Here is a 12,000-nt window from a genome sequence, read left to right as displayed (position 1 = left end):
AAACAATACATACTGTTTCTGGGTCACATGAAAATTCATTTTAAAAACGTTATAATGGTGCAAAAATGTTTTATTGTAATACCTAGTTAATAGCAAAATATGTTGACTTTAGTAGGCCCAAGCTTTGTGTATAATATTAGCTATGTGTTCTCATAGTAAAGTAAATTTCCTAAGTATTCTCTATGGGTGTATATATAAAAGGTTAGCTTACTTAAACCTTTTTGCCCAATCTGTGATATTCTAATCTTATAAAATTGGGGCAACACCCCTCCCAACAGAACTACTTTGGGATTTTTTGCCAGAATCCATAGAATTTAGTTAGCAAGAGTTTGCTGGACTGTTTGTTTATTTATTTATTATCTTCTTTCTCTCTTTGGTCCTATTCCAACATTTTCCAGCTGGTAGTGTAAGACAGGAGTTTTTAATTAGGTTATTTTAGTGCCTGTTGTTCTGTACAAAACTTCATAGAAATTCCATAACACTATGCAAAACCCAGCACAGGAGCCCAAAATCTGGTGACTGAGAACAATGCACACAACGCTTTCATTAACTGAAATATTTACCTAAATTCTTCAAGATTGTTTTATTTAAATTATGGGGGCTGTCTGTCTGCTTGTTTTTGTCTCCGGTTAGTACATTGCCCTCCTATGCAAGAGAGCTGAATTCTGTTCTCTTGCTTCCTTATGTTTGTCAGGGCCTGGGTGCACTGGAGAAGCAATAGGATCAGGCTGTGCCGAGAAGGTATCATGTTCCCCTGAAGCAGTCAGGATAGCAAAACAACGAGCAGGGTTGATGGGCCCTGGGGTCCCTTCAGCCTTTTAAGTCAGAGGAAAAGATGATGAAAGCAAAGGAGGGCACGAGGATTTTTGGGAGCAGGTGCTCAGGTTGGGAGAACACAGGAGTGTTTGAGTGGTGGTGGGGGCACATCTTAATATGGAAGATCGAGTTGAGGGTTCTCTCTGCTTGGTGTTCTTCCTGGCTTTCCAGTTTCCATCCTTTTACATTCTGTGACTCCTCCTACCACTATTCTATTTTCTTCTATCTCATTGGGGACCAAGAGTCCACATGCTTTGGAGACAGAACCTGCCAAACTTTCTGCTGATTTAAATTGTGTACTGAAGTCCTAGTCTTTCTCTGCATCAGACTGAGAAACATTAGTCAGCAGATAAAGGTTCAAAACAGTAAATTTAAAGGTTGACAAATGGTACAAATGTCAATCCGTATAAGGTTCCTGGGGTAGTGTGGAGATAGAGACTGACAGAAAAGTTCTGTGTTGGGAGTAGAACTTACTAGAACAGAAGTGGGCAAACTAAGGCCCATGTGCCGTATTCAGCCCCTCAGGGCTTTGGGTCCAGCCCGCAGGATTGCCATTCGTGTGACGCCGCAGGCCTCGTGCTGCTCCTGCAAGCTGCCGGCACCACGTCCCAGAGGGAGCAGAGGGCTCCGCGTGCTGCCCTCGCCTGTAGGTACCGCCCCCAAAGCTCCCATTGGCCACGGTTCCCTGTTCCCAGCCAATGGGAGCTTTGGGTTTGGAACCCACAGGTGAGGGCAGCACTTGGAGCCCTCTGCTTCCCTGCACCCCACCCCCATGGGCCACAGGGATGTGGTGCCGGCCATTTCTGGGAGTGGCTTGGGGCCGGGGCAGGCAGGGAGCCTGCCTTAGTGGCACAGCGCCACTGCCACCCTGGAGCCGCTCCAGGTAAGTGGCGCTGGGCCGGAGCCCGCACCCCTGCCCTGATCCCTATCCTGCACCCTGAACCCTTGCCCTGAGTCCCCTGCCATACCCCACGCCCCTTCTGCACCCCAACCCCCTGCCCTGAGCCCCTTCCTGCATACCACACCTGCTCCCGCACTCCCTCCTGCACCCCAACCTCCTGCCCCAGCCCTACATTCATGGCCCTGTATGCAATTTCCCCACCCAGATGTGGTCCTCGTGCCAAAAAGTTTGCCCACCCCTGTACTAGAACATACATTTGTAGCTAAAATTTGTAGGGCATCTTACAGTGGCATGGCTGTGCTGCTGCGGCCACACCATTGTAAGGTGCTCAGGGTAGCCACTCTTTGTCACTGGGAGAGAGCTCTCCTGGTGACAAAATAAAACCACCTCAAATGAGGGGTAGTAGCTTTGTTGCCGGGAGAGAGTCGCTGCCAGATAAGCGCAGTTCACACCAGTTCTTTTTGCCGTTAAAACTTTTGTTGTTCAGGGGTGTGGTTTTTTCACACCCCTGAGTGGCAAAAGTTTTAATGACGAGAGTGCAGTGTGAACATAGCCTTTGTCTGTCTGCAGATTTGGACAGAAGCATATTACATACTACATGGGGGTTAAATATTGCTTTATTTCAGTGAAGCATATCTACATTATCCACAGTATGCATCCGATGAAGTGAGCTGTAGCTCACGAAAGCTTATGCTCAAATAAATTGGTTAGTCTCTAAGGTGACACAAGTAGTCCTTTTCTTTTTGCGAATACAGACTAACACGGCTGTTACTCTGAAACCTACATTAGGGTTTGCTCTGGTGTAACTACTTAATGAAATTACAATAGTGCATTTGTGAAAACTTTTCTGATATAGACAGATCTCTGATAGTCAGAAGGGCTAGAAAATTATAAACAAAACCTTAATTTTGTAGAGAGCATTTTGTGCATACCAAAAATTATAGGGGAAGATCTGCTTGCATAGAAATTTGCATGCATGGAAAGAGTAAAAGAATAAAATGTATAGTTTGAGTAATCAGTGATGGAGAAGGAGGGAGAAAAAGACAGGTAATGTAACAACTGTGACAAATATATAAAGTAAATACACAGCAAGGAGTGGGAGGAAATGTTTAAGGTAGTACAGAGAACTGCAACAAAAAGTAATAGGGTTAAAATAAAGGAACTCTTAACATGAATATCAGGAAAATCTTTCTCATGGTGAAATCTATTAGTCTGGAGTAATTTTCCAAAGAGATTAGTGGAAAATCCACTGTTCATTTAAAAAAGAACTGGAAAAGAAGTTTCTGAAATACCCACTCTCTCCATGAGAGATACCAATACTTATATCATACTCATCCGCAGATTTTTTAAAATGTTATTTTATAAAAGTTTCTAGCCTTTATGAGTCCACATGTGAACTATGTGAAATAAAAGATCAGTCTTTCAAATTGGAAATACTTGGCTGATTCAGTTTACATACTCTCTTATACAAAGAAACACATCTGACAATTTAATACGAGCACCAGTCAATTTTATGGCAGACTTCTAAATCAGGAGTGCATAAAGGAAAATAGCAGTCAGATCGCTATCTACAGTAGAGTGAAGAAAACTGATATACTTTCCTTTCCAACCCAGTTAGTGCATTACTTTTGTATACAAAGTAATGAAAGCTTATAACTGGGATTGTCAAATGATTAAAAAAATGAATTGCGAATAATCACAGTTTTAATTGCACTGTTAAACAATAATAGACTACCATTTATTTAATTTTTTTGGATGTTTTCTACATTTTCAAATATATTGAATTCTGTTACAGCAGAGAATGCAAAATGTACCGTGCTCACTTTATATTATTTTTAGTACAAATATTCGCACTGTAAAAAAGATAAACTAAATAAATAGTATTTCTCAGTTCTCATACAAGTACTGTAGTGCAATCTCTTTACTGTGAAAGTGCAATTTACAAATGTAGACCTTTTTTTGCATAACTGCACTCAAATAAAACAATGTAAAACTTTAGAGCCTATAAGTCCACACAGTCCTACTACTTGTTCAGCCAATCACTAAGATAAACAGTGTTTATATTTATGGGGGATAATGCTGCCCACTTCTTAGTTACAATGTCACCTGAAAGTGAGAACAGGCATTCCCGTGACACTGTTATAGCCGACGTTGCAAGGTGTTTATGTGCTAGATATGCTAAACATTCATATGCCCCTTCATGCTTTGACCACCACGCCAGAGGACATGCGTCCAGGCAGATAACGGGTTCTGCTTGATAATGATCCAAAGCAGAGTGCACTGATGTACGTTCATTTTCATCATCTGAGTTTAGATGCCACCACCAAAAGGTTGATTTTCTTTTTTGGTGGTTTGGGTTCTGTAGTTTCTGCATTGGAGTGTTGCTCTTTTAAAGCTTCTGACAGCATGTTCCACACCTTGTCCCTGAAAGATTTTGGAAGGTACTTCAGATTCTTAAACCTTGGCTCGAGTGCTATAGCTATCTTTAAAATCTCACGTTGGTACCTTTTGCGTTTTGTCAAACCTGCAATGAAAGTGGTCTTAAATCAAACAACATGTTCTGGGTCATCATCCAAGACTGCCATAACACAAAATATATGGCAGAATGCAGTATAACCACAGAGCAGGAGACATACAATTCTCCCCCAAGGACTTCAGTCACAAATGTAATTAATGCCTTATATTTTTAACAAGTGTCATCAGTATGGAAGCATGTCCTCTGGAATGGTGGCTGAAGCATGAAGGGGCATATGAGTGTTTAGCGTTGTCGGCTATCCCTCGAGGTTGAGGATGATCTCTTTCACAGGTTTATTTTTCATGGGTCCTTTGGTGACTACGAAGTCCGATTGTTGAGCCACAGGCTCGTTGGCAGACATTGCAGGTGGTGTTGGAAGACAGGGTTGGGCCGCCATTGCTGCGTGACAGCTGTCTTTCCTTTCTTTTCTGGCGTTTTTCTGCAACCTGGGCAAGGCAATTTTCTTCAAAAGTGGATGTTTCCTCTCTGACAAGTCTTCGCCAGTTATCCCTATCCTGGGCTGCTGTCTCCCAGTGTGTGCCACACCTTTTGATGTTATCCTGAGGGTGTCTTTGAAGCATTTATTTTGGCCTCCCCATTTCCTTTCTCCTTTGGGGACATGGGCATACAGCAGTTGTTTCGGTAAGCATACATCAGGCATGCGCACACACTGCCCGCTCCACCTCAGCTGGTGCTGGATAGTAGGTCCTTAGCACTGAAGATATTGTTCTCTGTGAGGGCACTGACATTAGTGCGATGATCCTCCCACTTTATATTGAGGATCTTCTGAAGAAAGTGCTGGTGTTCCAGGTTTTTCAAGTGTTATCTGTAGGTCACCCAAGTCTCGCAGCCATAGAGAAGAGTTTGGATTACCACCACTTTATAAACAGCCCTTGATTGCTTCTCTGAATGTTTAGCCTAACTGGCACGTAAATACCTTACAACACTGACTACAAAAGTGCCATGCGAATGCCTGTTCTCACTTTCAGGCGACATTGTAAATAAGTGGGCTACATTATTTCCTGTAAATGTAAACAAACTTGTTTGTCTTAGCGATTGGCTGAACAAGTAGGACTGAGTGGACTTGTAGGCTCTAAAGAAGCGTGTCTCAAATGCGGCCACCAGGGGTTTTTCCTGTGGTCACGACAGCCTCTTGCGCAGAGATGAATGAGGGAGGAGGCAAAGCAGCGGTCCCTCCCAGCAGCACCTAGGGGCTCCAGGGGCAGGCTTCAGCCCCCATCCCCTGATTCAGCTGGAGCCTCCGCCGGTGGGCTTCAGTCCCATCGTCCCATCCCCCCCCACACACACACTCAAGCCATGGGACTCTGGTGGTGAGCTTCAGCGTCCCTGCCCAGCTTCAGCTGCCGGGCTCCAGGCTCTGGGTTTTAGCCTAACCGGGGTGGCAGGGCTCTGGCGTTGGGCTCCAGGCCACACCCTCTTGTCTCCAGCCGTGGGGCTCTGGCTCTGGGCTTCAGCAGGACTGGCCTTACCGGGTGTTGTGGTCAAGAGGCAAGGAGTGGGGTGAGCCTGGGGTGAAGGCCTTCAGAAGGGAGTCTGGGGCAATGGGGGGTTGGGGCAGGGAGGTGAGGGAGGTAGTGGGGGCCAGGGGCACCAAAATACATCTCCAAATTATTTTTATTGAGTCTGCAAAAAACAACAATCCTACATAAATCAATTCCAATGTTTTGGACATGTATATATGCATATTTATTTGTTAATTTAGTATTTTAGGATAATTTGTCAGAGTTGACAACCAGCAAGAGTTGGCGGCTGCACTCTGAGGCCACCAAAAAATTGGTTGTGAGAACTCCTGCTCTAAAGTTTTACATTGGTTTGATTTTGAGTGCGGTTTTGTAACCAAAAAAAATCTGCATTTGTAAATTGCGCTTTCATGATAAAGAGATTGCCCTACATTACTTGTATGAGGTGAACTGGAAAATACTATTTCTTTTGTTTATCTTTTTACGTTTATATTATTTTTATTACAAATATTTGAAGTGAGCACTATATGCTTTGTATTCTGTGTTGTAATTGAAATCAATATATTTGAAAATATAGAACATCCAAATATATTTGTAATACATTTCAATTAGTATTCTATTATTGTTAAACAGTACAATTAAAATTGAAAATAATTGTGATTAATTTTTTTAATTGAGTTAATTTGTTTTGAGTTAATCGCGATTAATTAACAGCCCTACTTATTACGTATCACAACATGAAAAGTAAGGTCAACCACAGAGTGACCCACATGTTGTTGTTAGACTGGTACCTAATTTCATTGTCCAGACCAAAAAAAAGATTTATCCAGTGCAGCACGAATTAATATAGCTGTTTTTGTTGTATTGTTGCTTTTTAATAAGATTATGTAGCACTATTAAAATATGAAGAAACTACTACACTCACTATCTTGCTAGTAGAAAATATTATGATTATATCTTCCAATTAAGAAGTCATTTTTGATATTTCTACACTTATTAATCATACCTAAGGCTATGTTTTAGTCTTGGGTATTTTTAGTAAAAGACATGGACAGATCATAGGCAGTAAATAAAAATTCACAGCCTGCGATCTGTCTGACTTGTACTATATACCCCGACTAAATCCTGTGGGGGAGGGAGAGTGTGTCGTGGTTGGTGGGGGGCGGTTGAGGGGATGCTGCAGGTGCTCTGGGGAGGAGTGAGGGCGGCCCAGGGGATGCCGCGGGTGCTCGGGGGGAGGAGGCCGGGGGTCTAGGGGGTGCACAGCCTGGGTGCGCAGGGGCTGGATATTCCACACCTCCCTGGAAACAGAGACATCCCCCTCCCTCAGCTCCTAGGCGGAGGTGTGGCCAGGCAGCCCTGCACACTGCCTCAGCCCTGAGCTTCGGCTCAGCAGCTGTCATTGGCTGTGAACCATGGCCAGTGGTAGCTGTGGGGCCAGTGCCTGCAGGTGGAGGCAATGTGCAGAGCTGCCAGGCCATGCCCCCGAGCTAGGAGCTGAGGGAGGGGGATGTTGCTGTTTCTGGGGAGCCCCCCAAGCTAAGCACCGCCTAGGGCCCTCACACCCTCCCTTGCCCCAGCCCTGAGCCCACTTCCACACCCAAACTCCTGCTGCTGCTGAGGGAGGTAGGTGCGGTGGCGCAGGGGCTGCCTGAGATGCTCAGGCAGCACCTGGGCCAGGCGTACTGGCGGCTGCAGAAGTCACTGAGGTCATGGAATCTATGACCTCCGTCACAAACTCGCAGCCTTAATCATACCATATAGTTCTTGCTTCCTCTCTGAACCTCTTGAATAGCAGTGTCTGATTTGGATTATAGCTTTTTCTATTCAAATTCCAGTTTGCCACTAGGAATTTTAAAAAGTTGTAAACTAGATTTTTTTTCCTTTTTGGCATCTATTGAGGCAGATGTAGTGTAAAATTTGTTTCTCTTGTTATGACCAGTTTCTCCACTTTCTCCGACAAAATTTGCTGCTGTCACAAATTCACAAGCATGTGGAAGAAGCTGATAAGAAATAGAGAGCTGCTCATTTACATACAAGTACCTTGATAATCAGTGGTAATGGGAAAGAATATGTAGAGAAAATATGTGATTGAGGTGTGGCTGTAGTCAGATGTTCACATAGATAAGTAGTATGTTTTTAACTCTGCTGATACGCTCACTTGTAGCTGTACTGGCTGTTTAGTTCTCAAAGTAATAACTGTTACTGACTAAAATTGTTACAGCTTTTTATCATTTTTCTCCTGTTAGAATTAAAGAACCAATACAGCTATTGGAAAGTAATCTGGACTTTTCCATCACTTGTATTAAAAAGAATTGTTAACTAAGTTTTAGCTCTTGGTAAGGGGAACAGTAGTGGGATTTATACCAGGGCTATCTTTGGACCCTATTTGAAAGCTCCATCTTTCATATAAACCTCTGGCTAGTAGGTGTCTTCTGTATTTGGACCTCCGTTCCCCTTTAGCTGTAGAAATATAAAAGGTACTTTGTGTTTTTCCAGCATCCTCAAAAGCCTCTTGTCTGCTAAAATGGGTAGTGGTGGAGAGAGACTTCTGTTATTCTACACTTCTCCCAGCCTTTACTTCTTGGGTTTTCCTCCCCAGTCAATAACTCTAGGATTTGCCACTGATGCTGTCCCCTGGATTCTCAATACCAGACATAAAATAGTTTTAATTTCACTCTGCCTTCACTTGGCAAAACTAATAGCAACAGCGGAGGCACTGGAGCAGTCTGTCTTCAAACTCAGGAGGATAACACTACATTGGTTTGGACTCCGTTACTATTTGTGTTTGTCTAAACTTTTAAAGTGTTGGCTAACACATTTTAAAATCCTAGCTTACGCAGGGCAAGTTGTGTGATCCCTAAGTCAACCACCTACATGACGACATGTTAAAATAGGATTTGCTTTGTTTACAATAAAGTTTAAGTGTGTTAGCTAACATAATTTTTTGAAAACACCTTTTATCCTCATCTAGACAAGGCCTTGGTGGAAGGTTATCTTTGTCAGTCATAAGGTCCAGAAACTTTTTTAAATAGAAGTTTAGATTCTGCAGAAAGGGATAATGTAGGTTCCTTCCCTTGCTAGGACAAGTGGGTACGTTGATTTTTAAGGTCTGCGTTTATTTATTGCAGTCTAAAATATACTACTGTCTAAGTCTAATATGCAGTTTAAAAAACAACTACAGAATAGCAGTGCTAGCTTAAGTATGTTTAAATAGCCTGGCTAGAAAATAGTTAGGGTATATATGTTGCTTCAGAATGACTTACTGGTGGCAAATATTAGTCTTATTTATTGTTAGGGCATGTATTTATGTAAATTGCAAAATTAATAAATGTAGTAATTAAAGTGTTACATTTGCACAGTTAAAGACAGGAAATGTAAATCTTAACTTACCCAACAAATATTTTAACTTTCACAATGTGCATAATACAGCTTCCTGGTTAAATGTGTATCTTACTGTATATATAATAAAACATATACAATATAATGATATATGCAGTATGGCAGAGTTACTGTTTCTTTTTTAATCTTTTCTGTTTTCTGACTTAAATTTTAACAATGTAAGCTTAGTGTTGTATGAGTGATTGTTGGGGGATAGGGTTGCAATTAATAAATAATACATAAAAACTATGAATGAACCCATTTCAGCTTCTAAATAGAATAAAATGGGGGAAAAAACTGTCATCCAGAGTTTTATCAGACTCAGGATGTGCAGAGTATAAAATTGAGTGAGGTTATATAAGAAGCTTGTGGAAAAGCAGTTATAAGAACTATAACTGTATGATAATACAGTGTGTAGTAATGTTCAAAATTTGCCATATTGACACAATTGTAAAAAATTGAAGCAATATTGACAGGATGGTGGCAGTTATTAGAAGGTTCAAGTTTAGAAGTTTCATGACATGGTCAAGCCAGACATGAGAACAAGTAGCATCACAAATGTAACAAAAGTCAAATTGAGTCTGGCATCACTTCTAATGACTGCTGCAACCGATATTACTATTCTGGGGAAAGATCTTTCCTGAAGTGGACTGCAGTAGAGGCTTAGGACTTGTCTACACAGGGAAATTTACCTGCATAACTATAATGGTTTTGTTGAATTTTATGTTAAATGCAACCCTGTTCCCCCAAATCAATATAATTAATCTGGTATAGTTATGCTCGTAAATTTCCCAGTGTAGGCATGCCTATAGTTATTTCTAATTCTGTGGGTTGAAGCTTGCCTGATGAGCTTATCTCTTCAACACTATTAAGGGTATTATATACATTCCTTTTTGTTGTTTGGAGTCCAGAATAATTGCGACTCATTTTGTTCATCCAAAATTCTGTGTTCCTCATTGTGTGAGTAAAGTAAGAAGAAAATTAAGTCCGTGTATAGCTGAGGGTATGAGCAGGACAGGGTCTCCCTTCCTCCACCCCTGTAGGGAGCTATTAATTTTTGTTTTAATTGATGTGATTGCCAGGAAAATTTTTTGCCTACTTTCAGTCAAGAGTGACTGTTTATTTTAAATAATCATATAGTATTTTGTGCAGTCCAGCTTTAAGTGTCCAAAGATTTCACCCTTTTCTTGGGAGACAGATAAGCAGATTCATGTGGCTTGCTGTTAGGAAAGTTTTTCTGATACTCATTCTAAATTGTCCTTTTCTTAATTTATCCTGGTCCTTATACTCATTTCTGCCACTTGACAGAAAAGCCTTTGCTTTCGTAGTATTTACATTCTTTATATGCCAAGCTATGTGCACACTTAGGAAGAAAGATTAACCCTGCTAAATAAATCAATCCATATAGGATTGTGCAAGAATGGCTTAATCAGGTGCCTTGTACAGTCCTTTGAAACAGAAACATACAGATTATGCATTTTATCATTTGAAAATAATATACATACTTTTAAAAGGTTTAGCCTTGAATACACATGTGGGTGGAATAGTAAGTAAGATACTCTTGGGGGAATTCTGCACCAAAAATTAAAAATTCTGAGCACAATATTTTAAAATTCTGCATATTTTATTTGTCAAAATAACACAATATAATCATGCCAATTTCAATTATTTTTGTAAATTATTTCAAAATACCTGTCAGCAAGTATGTCTGTAACAATGCGGACAACAAAAAAAGATTCAGGAAATGTTTTTTGGCAAATAAATCTTTTACTAGGCATATTAATACTGAACTTTGGGTAGTCATTTAAATTACAATACAGAAATGTATTTCCTGCACCCCTCAGAAGCAGTGCAAAGGTTTGGGGAAGTCAGGTTTCATGGAGGGGCCAAGGGAGAGGGAGGTAATTGCTGGGAAGGAGCCTGGGGTGAACCTGGAGAGTTATTTGGGTATAGGTGGGAGAAGTATGGAACAGGTTTTTTTTTGGTGGGGGAGGGATTGTCGGGGAGCCTCATCCATGCAGATTCTGGCTAACCCCTAGACTCTCCCATTCAGTCAGGCACGTATGTCCCTGACCCATGTGTCCCTGCACCCCCATTCTCCGTTCAGCCAGGCATATCTGCACATGTCCCCATGTGTCTCTGCATCCTCCCCCAGCCAGGCACAGCTGCCCCTGTCTCTGTGTGTCCCTGCCCCCCCACTCAGCCAGGCATAGTTCCGTCCTCCCTCCGTCCTGTCCTCACATGGCCCGTACTCCGGCTCCCATTCAGCCCCTGGTTCAATGTTGTCACCCTACTAGCTCCTGTGTCCCTGCCCTGGTCTGGTCCCTCCCAGCGCTTCTGAACCCCAGTCTGTGTGATTTTCCCCATCCAGCAGCCTTATGTGCCCTGCTCTGTACGTGCCCCCATATCCCATGCCTCCATACTTGGCTTTACAGACAGGGCCCTTTGAGGAAGGCAGCCTCTGCCCCCTCCCCCTTCATGGCTGGCTGCTCTGGCCCATGAGCCAGCTGCCCTCTCTTCGGCATCACATCAATCCCTGGTGAGCCAAAGGTGTAATTGCAGCTTCCCTTCATCTTCACATCAGAATCAATTATTCTGCAGGGGAGGGAAATAATCTCTGGGGGGACATCAATTCTGCGCTTGTGCAGTGGTGCAGAATTCCCTTAGTAGTAGTAAGAGCTTAATAAAGATAAGATTAAGGTGGTGCGTAAAAATACTTTGCAGCACAGATGTGTAATGCTAACATATGGGTGCTACTATAAATATTAAGCTTGAAAACTGACACAATTTGGCATTATAAACATGTATGATATGTATCTGCTAATATACTTGCTGGATCTCCCATCATCAGTACCATTTGGACATCAAAATAACCTGTATGGACGTGACGTTTACTTGCCATTACA

At 42.1% G+C, this 12,000-nt stretch overlaps 1 protein-coding gene across 11 annotated transcripts in view; it reads left to right on the top strand.

Moving 5' to 3' along the window:
* PRP4K (pre-mRNA processing factor kinase PRP4K) overlaps positions 1 to 12,000 on the top strand; it is a 50,934-nt gene that overhangs the window by 1,758 nt on the left and 37,176 nt on the right. The window lies entirely within an intron of this gene.

This window comes from Caretta caretta, chromosome 2 (assembly GCF_965140235.1).
Source record: "Caretta caretta isolate rCarCar2 chromosome 2, rCarCar1.hap1, whole genome shotgun sequence".
Taxonomy (NCBI): domain Eukaryota; kingdom Metazoa; phylum Chordata; order Testudines; family Cheloniidae; genus Caretta; species Caretta caretta.
Note: the sequence above shows the minus strand (reverse complement) of the source record. Positions and strands in the feature narration are given on the sequence as shown.